The sequence below is a fragment of the Syngnathus leptorhynchus genome, chromosome 2 (assembly GCF_054491065.1).
Source record: "Syngnathus leptorhynchus isolate UIUO chromosome 2, UIUO_Slep, whole genome shotgun sequence".
NCBI lineage: Eukaryota > Metazoa > Chordata > Actinopteri > Syngnathiformes > Syngnathidae > Syngnathus > Syngnathus leptorhynchus.
In genome coordinates, this window is record NC_141196.1 from 13201513 (window position 1) to 13217479 (window position 15967).

Consider the following 15967-nt stretch of genomic DNA (forward strand, 5'->3'; position numbering starts at 1 on the left):
CCAACATCACCATTGTCAGGCTGCACCCACGGACATCTCGTGTTCCTGATTGGGCTTCTCCATATTCGATTTGCGGTACCCTCATGCACATCTTTGGCGCCGGCCGGTGAGACGGCCCTTTGAATATCAAGTCGCTGATTGCTTCTGTCACCCGGTGAACTCGTCCTGCCAGATGTGCTTGTCCGCCAGATTTGTTCCCTGGGCCGAGCAGTATTTGTAAGGTTGGACAGATGGTCCAAACCAAGGGGAGGAGGGTGCGGAGCCCACCACTGTCCCGTACTAGGGACCTGCCACTCATGTCTATTTCCTTTCTCGTCACTGTCAGGAGAGTGCTGATTCGGGCGTCTGTTGAGTGCCGCAGCTCCACTACAAGCCATTTCTCCTGTACCGCACTAAATAAACCTCCTGCCCCTCCTAATGTTTAATGTAAATGTTGTTTTGTCACCTTATTGCAAAAGACCACACACTGTCAGACGTGATCACTCTTGAATGCATTTGGTGCTACATTGGGATGAAAGGATACGTTCTGCTGTACCAACTATATTTTGTGGTGCAAAGCATGCAGAGTTTATTCTGTTTGCACTTGGTGAATAGTTGGCTGTTTCTACTGTTTTTGTCACTCTGGTTTAGTCTTTCTTCACCCATAGTCAGCTGTAGTAGACCTCATCGACCCTGACCAGAATAACCTGAGTAGGAAATGAATAGATGAAGGACAGATTGCATTGACAAAAATTTAAAAGAAAAATGTAAGAATGGAGACTAGTGCTACATTTGGTAACAGACCTTGAAGAACTCATTTGGAACCTGGAGTAGTTTACTGTTTGCACCACTCAAGGGTGCTGAAGTGCTGCCTGTTGCTTTGGAAGAGAAAGTGAATTTGGGAACCAGGGCTCTCTTAAGAATGTGTGTGTCACGTTACGGTGTGCACTGGTTGTGTATGTCGTCATGTTCCCGAGCCCGCCAGCAGAGCGGCGGGAACATCTGCACACAGTGGCGCAGGCCTTCTGCCTTTACGCGGCTCTCCTGCCGAGCGACGCTTCACGGCCTAGCAGGCTGTGACCTCCCACTGGCTCTCGGGGATCGCTTCCTCTTAAAAGCCAGCTGTGCCTTGTAGTCTCTGCCCGCCAAATATTCCACAGTCCAGCTGTTCACCTGAAAAGCTTGGAGCTCTCTGCACCCTTCAACACCCTGGAGCATCTACTCCTCCCCTTTCATATTTTTGGAGAGCCATTGTTGCTTGTTTAAGACGGCAATGAGCAACACACGTTTTTTTTAAGTCGGCAAGTTAACTTTTTATTGAATCCATTGTGTCCTTATGCTTTGTAGATGTGGTCCTGTCCTGGTTGGATTATTACCTCACCTGAACTTTTTATCGCAGTTTGTTTCACCGCCAAAACTTAACCGCCAATGTAACTTTGTGGTTGCCTATGGGCCAAGCAATAACCCAATCAATTCTGCTTTGGACGTGATGGTCATGATACTCTTTTATTTGTGCGTGGGTAAAAACATTTTTTCTGACAATAAATAATAGCTCGCTATGATTCAATAAAAAAGAGGCTGAGGACATTGTGCCCATTTTCATTCTGTTTCTTTATTCACCAGTTTGCCCTCAAAATACAGAATAATGACACAAATGTATTGTATGCTAGTGGCTAGTAGAGATGAGACCCATTTCATTGTGGGGCTTTTCCAGTATTTAAACAAAATATTAAAAGGAAAAATCACAGAAGTAATGCAGTATGCAACATTGTACCAATAATTGAATGGAACCCTGCTTTATCTCTGACAAGGAGAAATAATTAAAGCATAAAAACAGATGGAGTCAGCTCCGTTTTTACTTTCTATCAACCAATTCGCATCTCACACAATGCAGTAATAATTCCTCTGTTTCCTTCCTTTCTTTTTTGATACTAAAAATGCACCATATCTAAATTACCTTTTTTTTTCTCACTCGGACTAAGAAGTTGCTCACCATGCACGCTAATCATCATTTTCCTCCTGAACAAAATATTTTAATATTTTTCTTCAACCAAATTCAATATCACTAAATTTGTTTTTGCTTTCAGAATATTTTCCACATTGATGATTCTGCAGTGTTGTCATTGTTTACCTTTCCAAATGTTAAACACCGTTTCTTAAAGACAATTGACTGAGATTTTACCTTAATATGCTTTCATTTAAAATTTAAATGGGTCAGCTCTTCATCAGGCGACTGCACGTTTCAGAGAGTGACGAAAGTGCTTAACGGGCTTTAAAGTAGTTTGGATGACACTTCAATATGCTTTGGAGTCATACTAACAGATTGCAGCAATATCTAGCGATGATAATAATTGCCGACAATGGAAACCGAATACAATAAAAGCAGCTTATTTGCATAGTCCCTTTTCTCACCTGTCATGTTTGTGTTGGTATCTGGTTCAGGCCAAAAGACCCAATTTGTGTCATTGATTCGTCACGTTCCTGAGTCACCTGATTACCAGCCAAGCCCCAATCAAGGTCCCCTACTTAACCTCTGTGTATTCTTCCAGTGGTTGTCAGTTCGTCTGCTTGCCCTGCCCTTGACACCACTGCCTTTTTGGCCCTTGGGCGATCTTTGTTGCAAACTGATTCCGTAGGCTGGCCGACCACACCTTGAGCGCCGCTTGCTCGTCCTTTGGCCATACTTCTGAGCGCCGCCTGCCCCGACTACTTGCTCATCCTTTGGCCATGCTTCTGATCGCCGCCTGCCCCGACTACTTGCTCGTCCTTTGGCCACGCTTCTGATCGCTGCCTGCCTCGGCCACCTGCCTGCCTCGGCCACCTGCCTGCCTTCCAACTTACACTTTCAGTCAGAAAATAAGCAACACAATGACACAAGGCTGAGGGATAAACTTGAGAGGTTACCTGCACATCACAATGATGGTATGGTTGAAAGAGCATAGGTGAGAATAACTCGCAATTCTTCATATGATGGGAAACTAAAATGTCTAGCCTCAAAGTGATAGATGACAAGTACAGCAAAGATATATCAGCTCACCCCACAACCCCCCTGTCCTATAATTTATGATCAAGCTCATTTAATTTGTCTGCATCTTAATTTGGCCCATATAGCGCTTTGACATATGAATCAAGTCTAGCAATTGATGACGGCACTCGGCCGTGGCAGCTGTGCCCGAGTGACGCTAACTATGTACCTCTGAGATAGATACCGTCATTGTCATCTGTCCAATTTACATGACCTGACAATTAAGCTAATAAGTCGAAATGGCACATTCCAATGCAGTTTTAATGGCTGCTAAGTGAAGATGTGGATTTACTGTGTTTCATAGTCAATCATTAATGAGCAGAAGTGCAAAATGCCCTTGAGCTAAAGGTTCGTCATAATTGGCTTGCATGTGGACCTAATTGTGTCTTTCAACAAGAATCAAGAACTCACCGGGAACTTTTTCATTTTAGACTATTCACAGGATCCGTCTGCCCCAGAACAGGGTCCAAAATGTCAATGTGATGTAACAAACAGTCCACAATATTTACATAAATGTCACAACTACAATCAACTGGCCACAGATGCTGAAATTGCATGAGGCTTAATTAAAGGAATGGATGTCATAATGACGTGAAACAACTACACTTCATGCTACCATGCTTGATTGGAAATGATAGTAATGTAGCTGCCAGTTAAATTGGGGGAAAATGCTGGTTTGTCAACGGGGACTCTCTCTGCTGGTGTGGATGTGGTGTTAACACAGCGTGAAGTGTCCCCTAATAACGTTGGCCAATTCGGAGACGTGTCAGAACCTCACTCGCAGCTTTGCCAGTGATGAATGATCACGTTAATATTCATTTAGTTGTAATTAATCAGAGCGCTGCGTTATAATGTCAGGATGTCTTCAAAGTTTTTACAAGTTGGGCAAAGTCGATGGAGGGAAAGGCCTCAGTCAGTCACAGTGGAGTGCTGATGTGACAGTTTGGACTGTAACATCTAATCAACCTGCTATCTTTTCTGAGCTAATGGCAGAGGAACCGAAATGGAAACATTTTCTGTCAGTATACAGCCATAAAGTCTCAATGCATAAATCTTTCCTGGCAATGGGTTTATATTGTAATTTTGTATGCATAATAGTTGGTTGTGATGATCACAAAATATATATATATATATATATATATATATATATATATATATATATATATATATATATATATATATATATATATATATATATATATATATTTTTTTTTTTTTTTTTTTAGGGAGAGTTTTTAAAAAGTCACTTTTATCAACGCTGGCATGTTGAATGAGATACTTTTCAAACTTTATTGGGACCTCTCTCATAAATTAATGATCCAGCAATAGGTTGAGGAAAATCATAACAGTAACCACTAGAGTGGTTACACATAACCCACATAAAAAGATGGGACTGGATATAATTCAAAAGCGATAGAGTCAGTGCTTTTGTATGGAACACAATCCCATTTCAATTCCATTTACAAAGTGTGCCTCAGAGCTGTAATAATGAACTTGTGATGGCCGTGGTAATGACTAGTTATTCTGTCCATCGTGTGGAATTGTTTGGTGATTGAGCAGGTCTTGAACACTGTTTTTCATCTGCTAGATTTCTCATATCGTCTAAAGTGCCTTGGACCATTATAGTTTCAGATCATCACAATTTGAATTTAATGTCATAAATGAGTCTGCTCATTGATGTATGCCTGCAGTTCTTCCTGAGATTCTCTATAACATAATCCCTTGCCCCAAACTTGATCAGGTTTGTGTCCAAGAAAATATGCTACAGTTGCATAAAAGTAACAAAATGTTTTGATTTATATTTAAAAAAAAAAACACAAACACACAACTGAAAGGAATACATAGTTTATTTCTTTTTTCTGAATTAAAATAGAAGTAGGCATTGATGTCATGTCGTTTTTCAGATAGCAAAAGCTAATTAAGTCGAAGACAACTGCTGGTTGCTGCCAAGTTGTGCACTCCAATATACTTCAATTGCTTCAAGATAGGATTGATCATCAAACAATTATGCAGAATCAACAAAATTCTTACTATTCTGCGTCTAAATGGTTTGACATTATCTTGGACCAAATATAGTATTGCTTTGACAGAATGTGGTGTGTTGGATTGTTTTGTTGTGGTAAAACCACCCAAGCCAAAGTGACGGTTGTTAGATTTGACAGGCAATGTGGCTTTTCGGACCACCCTAATCATACCACTCCAATGCTGGGTGGTGTCGCCGCACTTGGAAGTTGGCAAGTTCTCTCATGTAAAGACTCCCTAATAGACCCCAGTGGGGCATCATTGCTCTTCCACTCTTGATGAAGACATCCTCTCTTCCTCTTTATCACCTTTCTTCTCCTCTTGTCCCCTCTCGTGTATCTTCCAGTTTTCTTCCCTTTTTTCCGCTCCACCTGACTTAATATTTTTCTCCTGGCTCTTCTCAGCTCAGCCCACGGGCATCTGAAAAGTCTGTTTGACGAGATGGTCCCCGCATCCCTCTGGAAGCCATTACCGAACCTTTTATGAATATGTGCTGAAAGGCTGTTATTACCCTGTGTGGGGTAGTACTGTCTATCTTCGCCTTTGTACATGCACGCAATCATTTGACTGCTACATTCCACCCATGAGCGGAACATTCTAACATTTGTCTTTTTACATCATCGCTCTATGTTCCTGCATTCTTCAACATTTGTGTTTTGTCTGCGTAGAAGCTTTCTATCTTTTTGGAATGAATCACTATTTTACAGAATATTTGAACCAGAATCAAAACGAGATACCACTATGAGTACTGAAGTTGTCATTTTACAAGAACCAAAAACAATGTTTGAAGAATAATCAGAAGGCACCACTGTATTTTGAGTATTTCAATAGTTAAAACGTTTTTGCATTGTTGAATTTCAAGGTTAGAAAAAAAAGATACTTTAAAAAAAATCTATCTTTACATGAAAATCAATGGCTCTAACTTTTCTAGTGTTTTCATCTTTTAAATCTGGACCAACCCTGTTTCATCCTACTGCAAAATGTACTTCCATATTTGCCTCAAATCCATTCCTCCACTTATCTTCCTCTTCCCGCTTTTACTGTTGACATTTTTGGCCAGAGGATAGTCAACGATGACTTGGGGGCAAGAACAAAAATGCATTCTGTTCCTAAGTGCTGCTCAATATGAATGCGGGCCGCAACGGGGCAAACTTCTCACGGCTTTTCATGCATTCTGTCTCCATGAAATAAATATAGTGTCTTTTTTTAAAAGCTTGTATGTAAAAATGAGCCTCGATCAAATATTCAGAATGTTCTCAGCAGAGGCAGTGGTCAAATACGTACTAAGTGCACCACTTTACTTGTGGCATTCAACCCCAAATCAGATTGGCCTCAACATGTACCCCGCTGGTAAGCCTGTGGCACTTTGTTTCTGTGCATGAACATCCCAGAAAGATCACACTCCTGCGGCTCCCCTGCCCCTTGTTGATCTGCGATGAGAACATTGCACGCGGAGCAGCTGCAAAGCAGCGGCTGTGGCGGTTGCCCTCTGCTTTTTCAGCTCGTTAATTGTGGCGAGGGCAACCGATTGGAGTCGTACCTGATGTTCTGAGCGGCCGGCCGTCCAGGTCAGGGGAGAGTTCTGGTGCTTGAGAACCACGCCGCGCAGCTGAGGTCCACCAGCCAGAAGCACTAAGCGCCGCCACAAAAACCTCACTCAGCGTGAAGAGGTGCTCTAGAGGTCTTGCAGGCCCTGGCGATCAATCAAAGCCTATTCTATCATAATTACAGACAGGGAATCGTGGCCATGCGATGTCCGCACTCATTCCCACCACCTCTTCTGTCAAGCACTTAGCCTGATGTGTTTTCCTGCACAGCGCAGCTCCTCCATCATTACGCCCCGTCCTTTACCTAATCCCTTTGACCTTCCTTTCTCCACTTTGAGCCGCATTGACTGTAGGGTTGGCAATTAATAGAAATGTAATTGTCATTTCGATTTTGGTGTCTCAGAGTTATAAAAAACATAATCGTAAATAATCGATTAATGTGCCAAATTGGTGTGTCCGCTCGTTCCTATGTTGTGAAAGCACCTTGAATGCTTGCTCAGCAAGTGCAACTGCTATTTTGTCTTTAATTTAATAAGCTTGGTTAATGACACCCTAGGGGGACTTCACTGCAAAACTAAAGACGCAACAAAAACAATTACAAACATTTTAAATTCAAGCACAAGTCATACTTCATTTTAGAAATGTCGCCATTGCTGATGCTAAATTCAGTGTAAAATGCCAATGACAGTCCAACAGAAAATAGTTTCACAAGTGATATTCCTTCAAAACTTTGATATTCACACAAATGCTGTAGTAACATTTGCAGACATAGATGTCAACACATTCTCCATCCTCTTGCATACACTGCACCACGCTGCCCCTAAGAGATTAAAATGTGTGCAACGTAAACAGAGAATGTTAATTTTTCTGTACTGTATTTTATTCGTAATAATAATGAAATATTAATATTAATTATTATTATTCATTATTATTATTATTTAAAAATTTGAGTTTTGGTAATAAAAAATAAATAAATAAAAAATTGCAAACTCTTAATTGATGGTATACTCGATTCTCTGGTGCAGGCTTTGCACATAAATGGATCAGCACACTCATTGATAATGCTTACTCATCTTGTTGCCGATATAATAAAGGTGTTTATCCTCTGCAGAGAGGAGTTACAGTGTATATAGGGCAGAGTGAAACTCTAGCATGGCTCCCTTGCTAATTAGTACAGACTGCTCGCTGGCTCCAAGTAGACTATGCCCAGAGAGCACGTTTATTTGTATTGAAGGATTATCGACAAGGAATTGCTCTTCACTCCCACAGATTTAGAGGAAGTTCAGCAGTTACCTGCCCGTGTGACCCTGCAGTTCCATTTAATGATTGTGATTATAATTAGCATCCATGTGAACAACCTGCAGCTCACGTCAATCCCAAGCCCAACCCTCAGGGAAAATTTCACTGTAAAAATGTGTTTCTGTGCCCAGCTGTCCTCCGCACACACAAGCATGTTTCTGCCTCCATAACTTATGTTTTCTCATTTTCCATAAGCGGCACCTCAACTATGGTCACTGCACCCCTATACATTCTGAGAGCTGTCAACACTGCAGCCACGTTATTGGCATAGGCTTGTTCAGCAAGACTGCCAGCAATAGCTGTTAAATAGGCCATATGATTCAGAAAGTGGACACTTGAGTCCTAACCAAAACCATATGCCGCAGGCCAAGCTTACATTTTCTTTTTATCCGTTTTATTTGTTAGAGGAAAATACAGGATTGTTTTTTATTACAAACCACAACTGTAGGTTACGTAACATATGTATTTGTTTTAATGTAACACTGAGGGAAGTTGATTTACTGAACTGTTGTGGTTTACATATAACTTTATACATATAACATGACTTGACAGGCACAGATGTCGCATTCATTTTGGGCTGTTATTAATTCAACTAAATTTATCTGAGAAAAGTTCAGTGATCTCACCTTAAATTTGGCATGTAAGCAATTGATCATGAAAGTTGAGACTATTCCATAACAAGAGCTTCCTTCGTGGTGGGCACACTCTCAGTTTATGGCAGGCTCAAACTGGCGCGTCTGCGGATGCCTAACTGCAAATGTGGAAGTGTCAAATGTAATTTTAAGTTGTAATAGCACAATCACCACTAGAAGGCAGTGTGTAGTTATTCTGTTGCTTTCTTCAACCCTTTGTTTAGGTTAGCGAGTCTTTTATATATTTATTGAAAAGTGTATTGAATAAAGTGAGAGCACATAATTTGCATATATTGATGTATTTTATCCATAATTAAAATTTCATTTTTATCATGCAACTGATGAGGAAGTGCCTGGTAATCTGACTGCTGAGCAGCTCTGATGAAAAATTGTTGGCCCTCCAGCATTTAAGTCTCTGTGTTTGGGTCAGATTAAGCCCTCTCTGATTAAAATCTACTATTGTAGTGTATTTTAGGTGTATGTTCTTCATGTTAAATTACGTGACCATTGATTACGTTATGTTTGCAGTACCAGTAATGTTTCTTCTATTCCTGAAAGAAAATAAAAAGGCAGAGAAGATTTTCGCAAAGATGGCGTACGACCGAGCATGTAGTTAACCCTCTCTAATGCAAGAGCCAAGCCACAGTGTCGAACCGCCCTTGTGCCACAGGAAATGGATGACACAGGCCTGCTCTAAGAGGCTTTGCCAAAGCTCTGGCTTACCAGACTCCCAGGTGTTAATGTGTGCTCGGTCTGCCACCCTGGCTGAGAAGATCGGGATCCAAAGTTGCCTGCAGCAGCCGGCATCTGGCGCTGTGGCAAGGCTATCAGCCCCCTTGACTAGTTTCAATGGCCTTCCAGTCATGCAAAGGAGGCGGCTATCAAATTACCATGAAGCAGGAGGTGCTGGTGGAAATCATGGGTGTTTGATATTACCTTTATTTGAAATAATGGTGTTCTTAATTGGGTAAATAAAAGGGATTTTTTGTGTCCATGGTAACCGTACAATGAACTAGTAAGAGGCTTATTGAACCAAAGTACAATAATTTTTTCACATTTCTCACAAATGTATGTTAGCCTGATGCTAAGACACAATGTAAAACAGCATTGACGAGCACACAAAAGGTGCATATTCTTTATCCTCTGCAACTTAATATTATTGGATATGATTTTAGATGATTTTCTGATATCAATATGCAACTCATTGTCTACAAAAAATCGTATTTGCTCAATTCGTATTGACACATTTCTGCAGGTACTGCCACCGTGTAATGATCACCTTTAGCTCTTCTTGAGTTGAAGTTTTTGGAAGTGGATGTCTCTAAATAAATGGCCAATAAAGGAAGAAGCAAGAAGGTTGTGTCCTGATGATTTTGAGAGAAAGTTAACGATTGCACACTTTTAATACGGCTCGTGTAAAATATGTCAGATTTTGCCAGCCAAATACCCCCAAAACAGCTTTGCCTCTCTAAAGTGGATGGAGAATTGTATCTCATTCGGATTTGATCTCATTTGCATTTGTGCAGATATCATCATCAGTATCTGAGGAGAAAAAGTCACTTGGTAGAGGGTATGTGCATTTTTCCGCATTACACAATAAATTACTGTATTATGCAAGATAGGGAGAAAACAATTTGCAGCAAGTTACATTAGTGTAATGATTCCTAAATTAGGCAAATGTGGTTTCTACATTCAACATATTCAGTGGTTTCTAACCACGGCAGAAACAATACAAGCGTGTAATGTCTCTGAAAACATATGCATACAAGTGGTACCTCCAAATTTTAATGGTTTTTGTTACACAAGTCCAAGGCATTCGATTCAACTGCTAATGCGGTGTACTATGTAGTGATGTTCAGTGAGGTCCATGACTGCTGAGGCACTACTCCTCTGGAGTCCAATGTAAAATCATGAACCTGAAATAGATGAGCTTATACTTCAATTTTGACCTTTGTTTAAACATTTGCTTGAAATAAGCTCAGACTGCCTTTTTGTGTTTGCTTGTTTTGTTTGTTTTGCCTTTTCAAATGTTTTATATTAGTTCATTTTTTTACTTATATGACTGTTTAGATACATAAATTGTTTTTTGTTTTTTTTTTTGTTTTTTTTTAGTTTGACAGTTTTACAGATACAGTTTTATACTGAAGAATTTGAAATGTCACCTGAAACATAGCACATTCATACAGATTCTGTGATAGCTAGCATTTATGTCTGGAGTAGTTCCATGAAATAGGTTACCCACATCCCAGAACGGATTGTGTCAAACTTGTGCCTAAATAACTGTGGAGTTCATCCTCTTCCCACTACTCATAGTATCCACAATTTACCTTCATCACAAACAAACACGTACGCACACGCGCACACACACACACACACACACACACACACACACACACACACACACACACACACACACACACACACACACACACACACACACACACACACACACACATCTGAACCCTGAATGAGATGCTTATTTAAAAGCTATTAAGACTCTCAATGCAGCCTATGGATAGTGATTTTTAAGTATGTAGGAGAAAAGTCTCTCTTGTGCCTTTAGTTGAATTGTGGGCCGGAGCAGACTGGATCGCTGCTCAATAGAAGCTGTAATTAGTTGTAATTTATGAGGCAACTCCTCCCCTGCGATTACCGCTGTGCACAATTCCCTGGCCACTTGGAAAGATCATGTTTTTCTGCGTGGTGCATGGCACTCAAATGAAGCACCACACGACTGTAATGGCTTGCTCCCCACTGTTTTGCTCACCTTGTGGAAGGTGGCTGAAAGTCATGTTATGCCATGCTCACCGAAGCGCATGTGTCACTATTTCCATCCATGAAGATTAGAGTAAGTACGCCCTGAGCCACCATAAACACAATGAAAGGTGGAGGCAAAGCATCCACAAAGTTGATGGTAATGCAAAGACGTTAGTGCTTACTGCAAATGACAATGGGGGCTCTCAGATCTCCGGGATGCATTTGCATGCCATTTTCTCAGCTAGTCGTTCGCAATTCAGTCCAGTGCAATCTGAGCACATCTATTTGGAGTCTAATGTTTCTCAAGCAACTAATGCACTCCTCAGCGCAATGAAAATTGCTTCCTAATGATCAGAGAAAGCTTGATGGCTGAAACTAAGTTGATTAGCTCAATAACATGAATATGAGGGATCCATTTTTGAGTGTGATCACATTTTTCCCGTCAATTATATCGCATCATGGCAAATGACATTAAGATATTGGTTTGTAGAATATGGAGTCCTTCTTTATATCTTGTGCTTGACTTTTTAGAATATACAATTACAGACTGCCAAAAATGCGATACAATTGTGGACATTAATCATGTAGTTCTATGTAGTGTGTGTGATTATATTTTATTGTTGTCTTGTTTATTTGGTGCGGCCGTTTTGATATTATTGATTAATTTCCATCCTAGTCAGGTCACACTTGGAAATGTCAAGTTATGGTGAGGGCTAGGATTGCAGTTAGGCTTTAGGGTTATGAGTTAGATGTTTGGAGTTGGATTATGGGTTAGGGCAGTGGTCGGCAACCCGCGGCTCCAGAGTCGCATGCAGGTCTTTAGCACGCCCCCTAGCGGCTCCCTGGAGTTTTCGCAATAATGCGTGTAAATGGAAAAATACGTTTGTTTTTTTTGTTTTTTTTTAATATGGTTTTTAGATGGTAGTCATGACACAAAGATTCTTATGCTGTAAAAATGTATATAGTATATAGTATATAAATATATTCAAAATACCGGATTTCAGAATGGCCCCAAATACCACAATTGCGTCATAGCCTTTGACAGCACAGGCGAGTTGGAAAACAAACAGGTGTGTGAGTGATGGGCCATGGATTCAAAATACCAAAAGAGAACGATTGCTGATGAGAGCAGAGGGTTTAAGAAAGAATGTACTGAACTATTTGCTTTCATTGCCAATGCTGAAGGATTGCCTGCATGTTTGATTTGCAATGAGAAGTTGTCAAAAAAACAAGAAGAGCAATTTGGAGCGACATTTTCAGCTCAGGCATGCTAAATTTGCTGCCGATCACCCAGTTGGAACTGAGAGGAAAAGTGCAATTGCAGTGCTGGTGGAAAAATTTAAGGACCGAAAAAAAGTTTCAAGAAGTGGATTGCATCTCCAAACTCTACTACTGCTGCAGGTTTTGTTGCAGCCGCGGAGATAATGAAGCGCGGAAAACCATTCACCGATGCATGAAGGATTAATTCATTAAAATATCAGAGTGCCTATTTTCGGACTTTAAAAACAAAACCGAAATCAGTCAGAAAATTAAAAACATGAAATAACAGTGAAGGAAAGGGTAATTAAAATGGCAAACTATCAGTGATCAGCAAATCAAGGACATCAATTCAGCTCCAGCTTTCTCAATGGCCTGTGATGAGTCGTGTGACGTGACCGATATCGAACTGACAGCTCCGCTATGCAGGTACGTGAACTTTAATGGGCTGCAACAAAACATAACACATTTATATTGTAATGGAAGTTCGGCTAAACTTGAAGCAGCAATAGGCCTATTGTACATCAGCATTCACGTGGTGCGTAATTCTCTCCAGGATGCACTGCAGGGAAAATCAACATTTAATCATGATTGTTCATTTTGTATTTGTAGCCTACTTAGTTAATTTAGTAGTTGACATACATCTTATGTATTGACAGTCTATGTTGCCTTATAAAAGGTTTTTTGATTTTTGCGGCTCCAGACAGGTATGGTTTTTTTTTTTTTTTTTTTTTTTTTGGACCAATATGGCTCTTTGAACATTTTGGGCTGCCGACCCCTAACCGTTTGGGGGTTAGGGTTAAGGATTAATATTTGAGAGGTTTAGAGTTAGGAGTTAGGATTAGGGATTAGGGTTTCAAGGTAGGGTTTAAAATTAGAGCAGGTGTTTCAAACTAGGGTTAAGGTTCGCGGCTTCGAGGGTCAAGGGTTTAAACTGGTTAGGGTTTGAAAGAAGGGCTTCAAGTTTAGTTTGGGTTTCAAATGAGGATTAGGGGCTCGCGGTTAGGGGTAGGGATTTTTAAAAAAGGTTTAATGAAACAGTACTGAAAACCGTGGCGCAAAAACAGATCTGTATCATACTATGGGTAATCTGTACCATTGCACCTCTGGCTGATACAAATATTTGTCCCCTTGTTGTTTCCATACATTCAACAATTTAGGATAGCATTGAGTGACAAACCACTACAATGCTTTAAGCATGGGCGACTGTTGGATACTGGGCTACTATGGTAAACTGGCAGACACTCGCTGCCCCACCTTGTGCTGCCCCTCCCTTTCTTTATGCTACCAACCCTTTCCAGCAACTCACCTCAGTGGAGATGAATAATGAATGTGAGCAGACACTTGTGTCAGAGGTGACGTGTCTGTGAGGGAGCAAATTCCTGCCTGATTAGTACATAAAAATCTAGGCCCATCTGCCTCTTCTCTGGGATTTGACAGCGGCCTGGGCAGTAATGTGAAGACCCTGGGGACGGCTGAGCAGGCACACAGGGCAGGGGTATCGGGTAGGCAGAAGGGCGAGGGGGTTGTCACACTTCCCCTCGTGAGGAAAGACCCACAGCAGGAGCACTCACTTGGCCTAGCATCATGTCACCACTGCTGTAGAGCAAACTGCAAAGCTTGAACTTTCCTCCAGGCGTGTTGATTTTAGTGCTGTGTATAAACAGGCCATCAATATTAAATGGCAAGAACAGCACAAACTGTTTGGATGAATTTATAAAATGAGGATGGAATGGCAAATGTGCAAGGTGATGGTTGACACGAGGTGGCTCTCGAAAGTTGTGCCTCTGCATGCCAGTGTATTTTTGAGGATAGAGTGCAACATTTTATTAGAAAAGTTTTTTTGTGTCTGATTTGAAATGTTTGTCGCCTTATTACTATTACCCACCAATTTGAAGTTTGAAAAGTAGTTTTTAAAAAACTTTTCTTTTTCCTTGATGTGTTTTTAAATATTAAATAATTTTAGAAACATATTTTTGGCACCCAGAGCCATTGTTTGGCCACGTTCAAGTTCCCGCACGCAGATGATGGTTTGGTTTAGATTTGAGTCTAAACGCTAGAGTTAAGGTTCAGAAACATATAACAAATAGAATTAATTCAAAAATATTACATCTTACCGTGCTGTATGTACCTGTATTTCTGTTGCAAGACATTTTTAGGGACTAAACTGCCCAAACAGACTAGATTGCTAACATTTGGGTTTTGCGAAGCAGTATCGACCCTAATAGATCTTTTACATCTTGAAAAGGGTAACTAACTGTGAAAGAGTTGTTCAATGCCCAGCAGTGACGATTTGCAGCACCGTGGTGTAAATTAGCACACTGTATAACACACGAGGCCAGAGAGGATCAAACATATTGGGGGAGGAAAACATGGCTCACCTCGAGTCGAGAGGAAGAACATACCCTTCGGCAATGGCTCTAATTAATAGGCTAAATTGAATTGCAATAATCGACTAAGGGACTGGCTTTGCGCTCTGAAGGTATGATGATTAAACTGTTAGGCTCCAGTGAAGGGGTGATTGGAATCCTGGTGAATTACGCAATGGATCTGATGACTGACAATGGCTTCTATTTTTCATTAATTAGCTTCTGATCCATAAAAAGCGTGAAAGATTTCAATGGTGAAAAATCACAGGCGGTCATTTACTGCCATTCATTCTCTCCATCAATGCAGTGCTGCGCAGACACAATGGTGGAAAAAAGACTTGAGCGTTTCATACATTTTGCGGGATGGCGGGGTTATAAAAAAGGTTAGGCTCCTTTGTCAGCTGTCAAAAAAAAATCAATGTTACATGGCTGGCATTCAACAAAAAATATGAAATGCCAAGTTGAAAAAAAAATGGGAGCATCATTTGAGCAACACAACTTTTGACGTAACTCAACCTAAGTGATGACCCATTATAAAAGGATGCACTCAATGAAGTGTGTAAGGAATGTTCCAGGGCTGGTGTTGCAACATATATTTTAAATCCAAAATGGAACCTACCAGTTTGTTCCATCTAAGTAATCCCCCTGGAGTCTAATGCACTTTCTCAGCCTTCTCTGACACACCTTCATGCACTCTTGAAAGGACTCTTGTGGGATTCTCCGCGGTTCCTTTGTCTCAGCCATCTTGATGTTGTCCATTCCTCCAAAGCAAGTGTCCTTGATGACTCCTTTGAGCTTTGGAAAAAGAAATAAAAAAAAAAGTCAGTCACGATGGGCTAGCGCAAAGTTTGCTCCACAATGGTGATGTTCTTCTTTGCTAGAAACTGTCAGATGTTCAAGGCATAGTGAGCAAGTGTAAAATAAATAAGCAGTGAAACAAACAAACAAACAAACAAACAAACAAACAGAACAAGTTGTGTTTTTTGCAATGGACCATATGTCTAAATAAATAGTTAAATAAATAAATTATGATTACTCTTGCTACCCTGCCTCCCTTCTCCTGCTTTTACGGCAACTTGC